Raw genomic sequence first — 14506 nt, forward strand, 5'->3', positions numbered from 1 at the left:
AATATTGCAAAAACTTTATTAATATTTAATTAAACTTTGAGAATGTCAACACAGGATAACTGGTAGAGATGGAGCACATAGGAGAGTGAAAGTATATTATGTTACTTTTCTAAATAGATAATAAAAATTATTCTATGAATGTGTATGTTAAACAGTTATAACTATTAAATAGTTGTAACTATTAAGCATATGATATACAATGCTTTGCAGCAACATGGATGGACCTAAAGATTGTCAAACTGAATGATAAGTCAGACAGAGAACGAGAAATATAGTATGTTATTGCTTATGTGTGAATTTTAAAAAAATGGTACAAATAACTAATTCACAAAACGTAAATAAATAAAATCACAGATGTAGAAAACAAACTTATGGTTACCAGGGAGGAAGAGGGGATGGGTAAATTGGGAGATTAGGATTGACATGTACACACTACTATAAATAAATTAATAAGGATCTACTGTAGAGCACAGAGAACTCAGTACTTTGTAATTACCTATATGGGAGAAGAATCTAAAAAAGAATGGATGTACGTATACATATAACTGATTTACTTTATTGTGTACTTGAAACTAACAATATTGTAAATCAACTATACTCTAATAAAATCTTAAAAATAAAATTAAAGAAAAACTAGAAAAAAGTGAGAAAAGACAATTTGATGAATTAAAATGAAATTAAAAAAAAACAACACACAGATAGATATTAGGCTGAAGACCATACTAAAAACCTCTTATGCACCTTATTCACCTTCTCAGATTCACCTGCTCTTCTCCCAGACACAGAACAACCTCTTCAGGTGCGGCTGCATTGCATGTCAACACCCTTGCCTCATGCCTCATTCATGCCTCCTGTTCCCAGCATTTTGTCTTTCACAGATAAGTCCAGGTAGCTAAGGATTTTTGATCAGTTCCCATCCATGTGCAGCCAGAATACAGGGCAAGGAAGAATTAACATCCTATCAGCCAGAATTTTGAGTAGTGAGCAGTGTTCTCCCGAGAGCATCCTGTTCTGATGCAGACCGTTTTCTGGAAGGGTGGTTCTGAAGGTCAAGCATCAGCTCCATAAATATTCTCTATTGACTCTCCTTTCCAGTTGACTTTACTGTGCTCCCTGCCTCTGGCTCTCCTTTCTGGGGACCCCAACCTAAGGAAGGCTAAGTTAGTAAGTACAATAAACACAAGTTTTATTTCCTTATTATAAACAAAATCTTCAGCATCAGGCAGCCAGGCAGTCAAGAAATAATAAAATAAATAAATAAATAAATGACAAAAGAAAGAAACCAAATCAACCACAATCCTAAATCTAGCTATATTCCATATAGGAGTGAGGGTAAAATATGATAACATAAAGTGTGATAATAAATAATAGAAAATATATCAACATATATGGCAAATTTTAATAACAAAAGTCACACATTGCACCAGCACTGTGGAGCCAATTATAATAACAGAAAACAGTGATGAATGGGACAAGCTAAAAATATATCTTATTGGTTTAAGTAAAGTCATGAAACCTTCTATGCCTAACATATATTATCAAGCTACATATACAAAACTAAGCTGACAGAAATACAAGGAGAAATGTACTGATCCCTAAGTGTTAGAACCTTTAAGATACTTCATTCCAGACATTTTTGATGATGATACTAGATTCAAAATAAAGAGGAATTATAAAATTCAAACTAACAATTTAATTTAATATCTATGCATATATAGTATACATATACTGTATATGTACACACAGAGAGAGAATGCTGCACTTTTAATACATTTTTTTCTCCAAATACCCAGGAAAGAATATTTAAAATTTTCACAAATACAATCAGAACGAATTATTTAATGGAAGGTCACATTCCCTGAACAAAACATTTTGAAAGTAAAGTTAAAAAGGAACAGTCAAAAATAAACCAATAACAATAACAAATATTCTCTTGCTTGGAAATTTTATATACTTAATAACAACTCTGTACTAGAAAGAAAATGAAAACAAATTATAAAATATTATGTGAAAGTTAATTATCAACATCTGATCTTCTTTTGGGTTCTCCAACATGCTGTATTCAGTCTCACCTGAGACCCTTGGCAGTTAATATTTCCCACCTAATCTGCATAATGTTGTTCTCAGTTCTCATCTAGGATAATCATACTACCTGTCTCAAATGGTATTTGAGAAGATTAAATGGATTAATTTGTATAAGGCATTTACAAGGGCCCCTTGTAAATCTAAAAATCAATTATGTAAGTGCTATCTAGCTATCATCGTTACTATAATCATCATTATTGTTTTGTTTTTCTTTATGGACACTATGTGTTTTATTTAATTAGCATGAATTTTTAAATTTCTCAAGTTTTAAATCAGTGTAAGTCTATGGTTACAAATTGAAAATGGCTTATCTCTTATATAGAAGTTAATCAATGCATTATTTGTGTAAATTGTTGCCTAAACTGCATTATTAGCTACCGCTATAATGCTCTCCCCCAGCCTCATAAAGTGGAAGCCACTTGTCCATGGCACAAAACAACTCAAAGTCATCAGCTTCAAAAGACAATTGGCTAATTTGGGCACAATTGAGAAGTAAACGAACCATTTTCATCTACATTTATTTATGAATTTTCAATACAAATAAAACATAAAAGCTTTTCCAGAAGTTCTTGCAAAGGTTAGATACTTCTTAAATAAGTACCTAAATAGAAGGGAAGTCTCTGTGTTTATACTTCTGTTATTTTTATGAGGTTGGATAATGTTTGTTGGCCTTTAACAATATTGTTAATTGAGGTTAATTCATAGTCTTGTATCTATAATGGCCAGGGAGGAGACAAATGAAAATTTAAGAGTCTTAAAAAGGTCTCCAACATAACCAAAAAGATTCTGATTGTTTGAAACGGAGTAAGCCATCCCAAAAAAGCACGTGTGCTCAATCATGTCCAACTCTTTGTGATATCTTGGACTGTAGACTGCCAGGTTCCTCTGTCCATGGGATTTTCCAGGAAAGAATACTGGAGTGGGTTGCCATTTCCTACTCCAGGGGATCTTCTTGACCCAGGGATCAAACCCACCTCTGTTTTGTCTTCTGAATTGGCAGGCAGATTCTTTACCACTAGCATCATCTGGGAAGCCAAGGCATCGCAAGGAATTTCTAATCCATCTTGAGATGCAGCAGGAAGCATGGACCCTCAAACGTATGATAAAAATGTATGGTTGTGTAAATACTAAATCTATTCTCCCACATCAGATGAACATCATGTCTATATTACCAGCAACATTTTCTAGGTTTAAAGAGTGTGAATGGCATCTCTCTGAATAAGCTTATTACTAGCATAAGATGAACATTTTTTTAGGTAGTACAAGGGTGAAGTCAGAAGGGAGAAAAAGATTTTCAGAGGGCATGTGATTGGAAAGGAAAAGCTGTTAGAATAATAGAAAGTGTTGTGAATGAGTTCCCAAATCATATGTCACCAAATGCTGAACTGCAGAGGATGGGGGTGCTGACAGAATATACATTTAATAATGTCTGTCATCTATCTCTACCTATATGTCTCATTTATCTTAGTATTTACTGTACATTAATAGAAATTGAATGCATGGTGTGTACCAGAAAAATAGGTTGCCTTATACTATGTTTCTTGCTCTCATGTAGTGTATAACATTAGAGGAAAGAGCTGCTAAATAAATAATTATATAATTAATAAATTACATTAAGGGTAAGAATTAAAAATAAATGCACGCATGATTCTTATGCTTTTAATGAGAAATAATTGCTTTCGGAAACTCTGGTAAAATTTATTTATCTACTTTTGGAAAATAGATGTTATTCATCGTGTCTCTTTCTGTGACAAATAAAAGAACCCACCTGAACATGGTTTAGACAAAAAGTGTCAGTAACTGAAAAGTTCACTAGTATAACTGACTTGTAGCATGGTGGTGTGCCCTATACTTCCAAGTTACCAGGAAGGTCTTTCCATTTCCTGGTTCTTTTTTTTGTTTGTTTGTTTGTTTGCCTTGGCTTCTTTTTCCTCCTGGAGCTTCTAGCAGCCCCAAGCTTTCTTCCCAAATTATGTTGAAATATAATTTATTTTCTGGTATTTTTCATAAAACTTCTGAGGTTAGCTCTGATTGGCCCTGTATGGGTCGAATGCCCATATCTGAAACAGTGGTCATGGGACTAGAGTGCTTTGATTGTTCAGGCCAGAATCTCACATACTCTACTGAAGTCCACGCTAGACAGAGCTCTCCCAAACCACTTTTTCTGGAAGTGAGGGAGCCTAGATCCATTAAGAAATTAAGGCACATTTATTAGAAAAAAGAGAATGGATATTATACAGGCAAACAACAAATATTATAACTGCAGTATTTATCAAATAGTTTGTGAGAACTTAAAAAACAAAATAAGGGAATTTTTAAAAGCTTGTATGACTTAAGAATATAACAGAGCACTGCAGACTCCTTTTCTTATTTGGGTGGTGGATTATTTTTCTTTGCCTCCCTGCCTTTCCTCCTTCTCTCTCTCTCTCTCTCCCCCATCTTTCCCTCTCTTCCTAACTTCTTTCCTTCTTTCCTTTCCTCCTTCCCTCTTTTGTTATCATCTTTAAATGATTAAATGACAATTAATCATTTGATTTAAATGATTTTGATTTACTTTAAATGTCATTTACTTTAAATGACAATCAGCGGATGATTGACAGTAGAGATATGAATGAATCCCTAGTGGCAAATGACTGGGGCTGGGCTGGGATCTGCTAGGAGATTTACATTTTGAAGGGCTTCCCACCTGATGCTAATGGTAAAAAACCTTCCTGCCAATGTAGGAGACAAAAGAGACACAGATTCAATCCCTGGGTAAGGAAGATCCCCTGAAGGAGGGCATGACAACCCACTCCAGTATTCTTGCCTAGAAATCCCATGGATGGAGGAGCCTCACAGGCTAAAATCCATGGGGTGGCACAGAGTCGGACAAGACTCAAGTGATTTAGCACACATGCTACATTTTAAAACTGGATATGACACAGTAGAGAATGTTCTGATGAGAGCACACAAATCCAAAAGGATCTATCTTTTAGGAAGAGATAGGTCAGAATTTGGGAGCTAGACTGGATGGGAGGGGAGTTTGAGGGAGAATGTATACATGGATAGGTGTGGCTGAGTCACTTTGCTGTTCACCTGAAACTATTGCAACATTGTTGATCAGCTAGACACAATACAAACTAAAAGGTTAAAAAAAGAATCTGGGGCTAGAAAAACAAAGATGAAGGCCAAGCCTGGGAGTAGTTGTGAAAGGGAGGTAATTCACGGAAGTATTTGAAAGTTTGTCTTGCTGAAAAGATTGCTGACTTTCTCTGTGCAGCTTCAGACTAAAAACATAGTACAAAGAGCTGGAAACTTAAGAGATGGCTTTCTTGTCTCCAGGAAACGAAAAGACCGCTAACAGAGCAGTAGGTGTTGAAAGTCTTTAAAGAGTATGTTTCTTTCCACTTTCAGATGCATACCCAGCCTTGATTTCAACAAGTAAGCTGCAGAAGAAAGGCTGACAATTACATTTCCCAAACTGGCAGATAAAACACTGTGATACCCCTGAGGAAATGTTCTCAAAGAGCCAGGGTTATTTCTCGTGTTTGGTCATGAATAAGTCTGCCCATAGAAAGCCTGGCTGAACAAAAGAAGGAATCTCCTAAGCCCTCTAGAGCAAGTGCAGATAAGAGACCATTATCCCAACGTGATCACAGCAAGAAATTGAAGACCCAAACCATTCCAACTCCTGTATAGTTTTCTCACTGCTTATTAGCTGCTTTGTAGATAAACCAAAGAGAAAGTAAGCTTTCCCTGAGTTCAAATGAAAATTCTTACCAAAACTCAAACCTAGATCAGACTAGGAGGTCTGTCATAGGGCTCGTTTTCTCAGAGCCATTGGAACCAGTATAATCCCTTGGAAGGGGTTTTCCTGAATGACCTGAGGAGCTCTGTCCAGCTCCTAAATTCTATGACTATTATTTTTGCCCATTACCTATTGATCTATGAGGTTGTTGACTACAGAAACTCTTGGAAGTCCAAAAGTGAATAATTTAACACATTGTTGCATTTGTGCTGTTTTATTCTTTGAGATCACATGCACATTTTCAATTTATTTTTATTTTTTTAAAAAAATATTTATTTGGCTGTGCTAAGTCTTAGTTGTAGCACACAGAATCTTTGCTGTGGTATGTGAGATCTGATTCCTTGGTCAGGGAATGAACCCAGGTTCCCTGCATTGGGAGTGCAGCGTCTTAGCCATCAAACCACTGCTGAATCACACACATGCACATTTTTTAAAAGAAACTAAAATAAATAAACAAAGTAAAACACTGCCTCTTCTGTCTTCTTCCACAGAAAGGTTATTTCACCTAGTAAAAACAGCAGGTCTACACTGTCCTAGGAAGTCACTCACTCTTGGTTATCTTATCTCATAAATGGGTCTGGTCCATCTGCCTATTTTTGTAGTTGGAATGTTGAATGTGAAAAAGCAGTATTCTTGGGCTTCTCTTGTGGCTCTGGTGGTAAAGAATCCATGTGCAATTCAGGAGACCTGGTTTCGATCCCTGGGTTGGGAAGATCCCCTGGAGAAGAGAAAGGCTAACCACTCCAGTATTCTGGTCTGGAGAATTCCATGGACTGTATAGTCCATTGAATTGCAAAGAGTTGGACACAACTGAGTGACTTTCACTTTTCATAAAACCTTAGTTCAATGTAAAAAGGCTTTGTTTTTATACCTCCTCCATTCTCAATCATAATAAATACAAGCAGAAGGGATATTTTGCAATGAAAACTCTACTCTCATCTCAAACAGCAGAGGAAGTAGATTGGTACACAGAGTGGGTGGTGGGGTGTCATGGTGCACTGCTTTTAGGACAAGGTGGTGTATTTCTTTTGTCTCATGTCTAGTGCAGTCGAGGAACAGTACCTTGAGTTATAAAAATCATTCTAAAATTAGAAAATAGCAAAAAACCCCAAACCAAACCAAAACAAAACAAATTTCCAGATCTGATGGGAAACATTTAAAGAAGATAAAATTTTATTGCTGTTGTTGTTTTTTGGGGGGTGGCTCTCTGAAAGTTGCATTGAGAAAATGAAGCTTGTGAATGAAGTGGTTTCTGTTATCGATCTGGTTTCATTTGTGGATGCATAATTTTAGCTATGTGGCAAGTAAAGAAAGGAAAATATATCCCTTATTCTTAGTTATAAATTGTTTTAGGTAACTTTGCTGAGCAAAGAGGTGAAGGACACTTTCAGTGAGCAAGGCTGTTGGAAAGGCAGGCCGGGCTATGAGTAGACACCCTCATTCTGTTCCCCGTGCTCCACCTTTTCCTCCCATTTACTGCTTTCTGTCTTGGTGTCCCACTCCTTCTGCTCCAGTCTGGGCTATTTAGAGAGAAAAGATATGCAGCATTGAACTTACATTGTCATGGTTCATAGTAACTGAGGAACTGAGAACCACGGGGCTCCTCAATGACTCATGTTCTTCAGAATCTGGACATAACAGTATATTGATAAAAACCCAGAGCTATTCTTTTGATACTGAGCTCCACACCATAGTGCCCTTGACACATACATTCTTTCTGTAAATTTGAGTCTATATGCCTCACCCTCCAAACCCAGGCTGTTGTGTGTGTATATATATGAAGTGAAAGTCACTCAGTTATGTCTGACATTTTGTGACTCTAGGGACTGTAGACTGCCAGGCTCCTCTGTCCATGGGATTCTCTAGGCAAGAATACTAGAGTGGGTAGCCATTTTCTTCTCCAGGGCATCTTCCCAACCCAGGGATCAAACCCAAGTCTCTGCACTGCAGGCAGATTCTTTACTATCTGAGCCACTAGGGAAGTCCATGAATATATATATACACATATGGTAAATAAATATGTATGGTAAGTATATATATATATATATATATGGTAAACTTAGGGAAATTCAAGACAGTCATATACAGAATCATATTTACTTCTGAAAGAGATGCTCAGGAAGCAAGAAACAAAAATATTTGAAGAGAATGCACTTGTTATAGCAAATACCCTCTTCCAACAACACAAGAGGAGACTCTACACATGAACATCACCATATGGTTAACATTGAAATCAGATTGATTATATTCCTCGCAGCCAAAGATGGAGAAGCTCTATACAGTCAGCTAAAACAAGACTGGGAGCTGACTGTGGCTGAGATCATGAACTCCTTATTGCCAAATTCAGGCTTAAATTAAAGAAACTAGGGAAAACCATTAGACCATTCAGGTATGACCTAAATCAACTCTTTTATGATTATACAGTCGAAGTGAGAAGTAGATTTAAGGGACTAGATTTTATAGATAGAGTGCCTGATGAACTATGGACAGAGGTTCATGCCATTGTGCAGGAGACAGGGATCAAGACCATCCCCATGGAAAAGAAATGCAAACAAGCAAAATGGCTGTCCAGGGAGGCCTTACAAATAGCTGTGTAAAGAAGAGAAGTGAAAAGCAAAGGAGAAAAGGAAAGATATAAGCATCTGAATGCAGAGTTCCAAAGAATAGCAAGGAAAGATAAGAAAGCCTTCTTCAGTGATCAATGCAGAGAAATAGAGGAAAATAACAGAATGGGAAAGACCAGAGATCTCTTCAAGAGAAGTAGAGATACCAAGGGAACATTTCATGCAAAGATGGGCTCAATAAAGGACAGAAATGGCATAGACCTAACAGAAGCAGAAGATATTAAGAAGAGGTAGCAAGAATACACAGAAGAACTGTACAAAAAGATTTTCACGAGCCAGATAATCATGATGGTGTGATTACTCACCTAGAACCAGAAATCCTGGTATGTGAAGTCAGGTGAGCCTTAGAAATCACCACTATGAACAAAGCTAGTGGAGATGATGGAATCCAGCTGAGCTATTTCAAATCCTGAAAGATGATGCTGTGAAAGTGCTGCACTCAATATGCCAGCAAATTTGGAAAACGCAGCAGTGGCCACAGGTCTGCAAAAGGTCAGATTTCATTCCAATCCCAAAGAAAGGCAATGCCAAAGAATGCTCAAACTACTGCACAATTGCACTCATCTCACATGCTAGTAAAGTAATGCTCAAAATTCTCCAAGCCAGGCTTCAGCATTACATGAACCATGAACTTCCAGATGTTCAAGCTGGGTTTAGAAAAGGCAGAGGAACCAGAGATCAAATTGCCAACATCCACTGGATCATGGAAAAAACAAGAGAGTTCCAGAAACACATCTATTTCTGCTTTATTGACTATGCCAAGGCCTTGACTATGTGGATCACAATAAACTGGGGAAAATTCTGAAAGAGATGGGAATACCAGACCACCTGACCTGCCTCTTAAGAAATCTGTATGCAGGTCAGAAAGCAAGAGTTAGAACTGGACATGGAACAACAGACTGGTTCCAAATAGGAAAAGGAGTAAGTCAAGGCTGTATATTGTCACCCTGCTTCTTTAACTTCTATGCAGAGCACATCATGAGAAATGCTGGACTGGAAGAAACACAAGCTGGAATAAGATTGCTGGGAGAAATATCAATAACCTCAGATATGCAGATGACACCACCCTTATGGCAGAAAGTGAAGAGGAACTAAAAAGCCTCTTGATGAAAGTGAAAGAGGAGAGTGAAAAAGTTGGCTTAAAGCTCAACATTCAGAAAGCTAAGATCATGGCCTCTGGTCCCATCACTTCATGGGAAATAGATAGGGAAACAGTGTCAGACTTTATCTTTTTGGGCTTCAGAATCAGTGCAGATGGTGATTGCAGCCATGAAATTAAAAGACGCTTACTCTTTGGAAGGAAAGTTATGACCAACCTAGAAAGCATATTCAAAAGCAGAGACATTACTTTGCCAATAAAAGTCCATCTAGTGAAGGCTATGCTTTTTCCAATGGTCATGTATGGCTGTGAGAGTTGGACTGTGAAGAAAGCTGAGCATCGAGGAATTGATGCTTTTGAACTGTGATGTTGGAGAAGACTCTTGAGAGTCCCTTGAACTGCAAGGAGATTCAACCAGTCCATTCTGAAGGAGATCAGTCTTGGATGTTCACTGGAAGGACTGATGCTAAAGCTGAAACTCCAGTACTTTGGCCACCTCATGAGAAGAGTCAACTCATTGGAAAAGACTCTGGTGCTGGGAGGGATTGAGGGCAGGAGGAGAAGGGGATTATAGAGGATGAGATGGCTGGATGGCATCACTGACCCGATGGACATGAGTTTGAGTGAACTCCAGGAGATGGTGATGGACAGGGAGGCCTGGCGTGCTGTGATTCACAGGGTCACAAAGAGTCGGACACTACTGAGCGACTCAACTGAACTGAACTGAACTGGACTGTATCTTTTATTTAGTAAACTGGGCAGTGGATATGGCTATTCATTTTATGTTTTATAAATTTTATATATATTAAATGCTACATTACTTCTTAAAAGAGTGAGTCTAATATACATTTCTAGTACTATATCAACAAATCCCTACATTTTATATGACAGGAAAGGCCCAAATAAAAGCAAATATTTATGAAAGTAAAAAATTAAAATATTCAGTTATGAGTAAAATTTCCCTTACACTGGCTTGGGTGAATCAAGATACACTCAATCGTTCATTCTAGAAGTTAGTGGCAGAAAAGTTATGCCAGTTCTAAAAATAATTGTAAAGAGTCACCTTCAAATTACTCTCAGACATCTGGCAGAAAATAAACATTTGGGGATAGTATGCTAATCAAATACCCATTTTATTTTTTATATTTAGTATAAAAATTATAAATTTAGGAGATTAATATTGTTTCAAGTTTGAAAAGTTCTTTAAAAGTTACCTGTTCAAGTGGTTCTCAGCTTGTTGTTTAGCTGGTATCAAATGTTTTGTCAAAGTGAGTTCTAGCACCACTGCAAAACAAGCCATTTTTTTCTGATCATTACGTTGATAAGTTATTAGTAATTCTCTTATATTTATCACTTATAATAAGTTTTAAAACAACCAAAAATATTAAGTGGTAGTTTTGGAGCAAGTTTTATTTATATCACCTCCTATGTTGAATTGCATGGCTCTACAACTTATAAAAAAGAAAAAATGGAAGCAGTGACAGACTTTATTTTCTTGGGCTTCAAAATCACTGTGGATGATGACTGCAGCCACAAAATTAAAAGATGCTTGTTCCTTGGAAGAAAACTTATGACATACCTGGACAGCATATTAAAAAGCAGAGACATCACTTGCTGACAAAGGTCTATGTAGTCGAGCTATTGATTTTCCAGTAGGCACATATGGATGTGAGAGTTAGACCATAATGAAGGGTGAAAGCCCAAGAATTGATGCTTCTGAACTGTGGTGTTGGAGAAGTCCCTTGATAGTCCCTTGAAGAGCAAGGGGATCAAACCAGTCAATCCTAAAGGAAATCAACGCTGAATATTGATTGTAAGGACTGATGCTGAAGCTGAAGCTCCAATACTTGGCCACCTGATGTGAAGAGCTGACTCATGGGAAAAGACCTGATGCTGGGGAAGTTTGAAGGCAGGAGGAAAAGGGGGTGACAGAGGATAAGATGGTTGGATGGCATCACTGATTCAAATGACAGGAGTTTGAGCAAACTCAGGGAGATGGTGAAGGACAGGGAAGCCTGGTGTGCTACAGTTTATGGTCACAAAGAGTCAGACATGACTTAGTGACTGAACAACAACTTATAAAAAAATAGATTCAAACCAGAACAAATAGCATGGGAATTCAAAAGAACAATGGAAAGCACAGTGTACAGGGTCTTGGAATAGTCTAGACATTAGTAGTTTGTGTCATCTATTTTATTTTAATAAAATCTATATTCACTTAAAGAAGACAAGCTGGCCAAGAAACAGCAGAAGAGGTAGACCAATAGCAAAGTTTTATTTCAAGCACCACAAAAATAAATAGTAGCATTGTTATTGAAGGAGAGTGGGCAATTCAAAAAGAATGCCGAAATAGAATAACAAAGAAATACAGTAAAAGGTGGAAACCAAACACATGAAATATTTCAAAAGAAATTATATATAGAAAGTATGATGTGTGTGTGTGTTTTAGCTGCTCAGTCATGTCAGACTTTTCAAGACCCCATGAACTGTAACCCACAAGGCTCATCAATTCATGCAATTCTCCAGGCCAGAATACTGGAATAGGTAGACATTCCCTTCTCCAGGTGATCTTCCAGACCCAGAGATTGAATCTGGGTCTCCAGCATTACAGGCAGATTCTTTACTGTCTGAGCCACCTAGGAAGCCCAGAGAATATTATAGACCAACAGCAAACTAAGAAAGTGAATTTTAACTTTGGTTGTTCAGTTAAAACTTTAGTTTAACTTAGGTTGCTATAAGAAACTACAAAAATGAACCTAATAATGCATTTTTCCCCAGGAATATTATTGAAGCCACAGTTCAGTGTGTTGCTTTCAATGAAGCACCATGTTTGTAACTGAGACTAGATTTGAGTTCAACAGACTTACTCTTTTAAAAATTGCAGTTAGGAAGCAAGAGCCAAGTATAACTTTCATCAGTGGCAACTAGATAATGGCTTGAAATTCTCAGTGAGTAGAAAGTGGATCACTTCTCTATCTTCTTTTACATTATTTCAGGTCTTTGAAGGGCCACAAAGCATTTAGTACTGAAACCAAAGATAATAACTGATCATATTACATAAGTTTTCAGAAAATTGCAATTTTATATATGGTAATGTGCCTGAAAATTAACTCACATTTCAGTATTTTGTTCATCAATTGAATGATCTCCATGAAACTAACGTGATAATGGCTGCTCCATCCTATTTGCAGCTATGATGAGAAATCATTTTTTTTTAAATACTTGGATCTAAAGGCAAGATTAGGCAATATATCACCATTGATAATACATTAATTTTCTTCTTCTAAGCCAGGATGTTAATTGATTGAGTCATTCAACAACTATTTATTGATATGTACATCAGTTATAACTAAGTTAGCTGTGAACAGTAAAACTAAATTAAACAAAAAATTAGTTTCTGCCCTCAAGGTGCATATAGTCTAGTAGGAAAGATAACATACTCTTCTATACTCTACAAACACACGGAAGTGAAAGTGTTCATTGCTTAGTCGTGTCCAACTCTTTTCAATCCCATGGACTGTAGCTCACCAGGCTCCTCTGTCCATGGAATTCTCCAAGCAAGGATATTCTGTTCTCCAGGGGATCTTCCCAACCCAGGGATCAAACCTGGGTCTCCTGCATTGCAGGCAGATTCTTTACTGTCTGAGCCACCAGGGAAACCTCTACAAACACATATTAGAACTCTAATATAACATGCTACAAATTTCAGAGAAAAAGTCTAAAATAATGGTGTTTTCATTCAACCAAACTGAAATGTTTTCAATAGGCCATGAGATACATTCCATTTTCCATATTTGTATTCATTTTGAAAATGTCTATAAAAAATTCTTTTTAATTTTTAAAAAAATGAGATAAAATTTACCATTTTAACAATTAGGTCAGGTTCAGTAAAATCACAATGTTGTTCAGTGATCACCACTCTCTAATTCTAGAACATTTTCATCACCCGTCAAAGAAAAGCAATAATCTTTAAGCAGTCACCATCAATTCTCCTCAGTCCCCAGGCCCTGGTAACTCTTAATATAATTTGTCTTTATGACATAAATGTCTGTTTATTCTGGAAATTTCATATTAATGGAATCTTATATAGCTTTTTGTGTCTGATTTCTCTCACCTAGCAAAATGTTTCAGGTTTCATGAGTATATGAGTGCTGTTTTTTTTTAAATAGCTAAATAATATTCCATTGCATAGATATATCACATATTATCTATCCTCTTCTCTAGTCAGTGGAATTTTGTGTTGTTTCCATCTTTTGTCTGTCGTGAATAACATTGCTATGAACATTAATTTACAAATTTTTGTGCAAATATGTATTTTCAATTCTCTTAGTTATACCTAAGAGTGGAGTAGCTGGGTCTGTTTTGGTTGAACTGTCAAACTTCTCCACAGTGGTTGCATCACTTTACACTACTAACAACAATGTACAAGGATCCTTGTTTCTTCACTTTTTAGTGACATTTGTTATTTCTCATTTTGTTTCTTACAGTCATTCTAGTGGATGTGAAGTATCTCACTGCAGTTTTGATTTGCATTTCCCTTTTCACTTTCATGCACTGGAGAAGGAAATGGCAACCCACTCCAGTGTTCTTGCCTGGAGAATTCCAGGGACGGGAAAGTCTCATGGGCTGCCATCTATGGGGTCACACAGAGTTGGACACGACTGAAGTGACTTAGCAGCAGCAGCAGCAGCAGCAGCAGCAGCAATGACTGTGGTGCTGAGCATCTTTTTATGTGTTTATTGGTCATTTGTATGTCTTCTTTGGAGAAATATCTATTCAGATCAATTGCCAATTTTTCAATTTTATCTTTTGGTGCTGAGTTGTGAGAGTTCTTTATATATTCTGGATACCAGACTCTTATCAGATATACTATTTGCAAATATTATCTCTCATCTTATGAGTTTTTTTTTT

Source organism: Capra hircus, chromosome 2, assembly GCF_001704415.2.
Source record: "Capra hircus breed San Clemente chromosome 2, ASM170441v1, whole genome shotgun sequence".
Lineage (NCBI taxonomy): Eukaryota > Metazoa > Chordata > Mammalia > Artiodactyla > Bovidae > Capra > Capra hircus.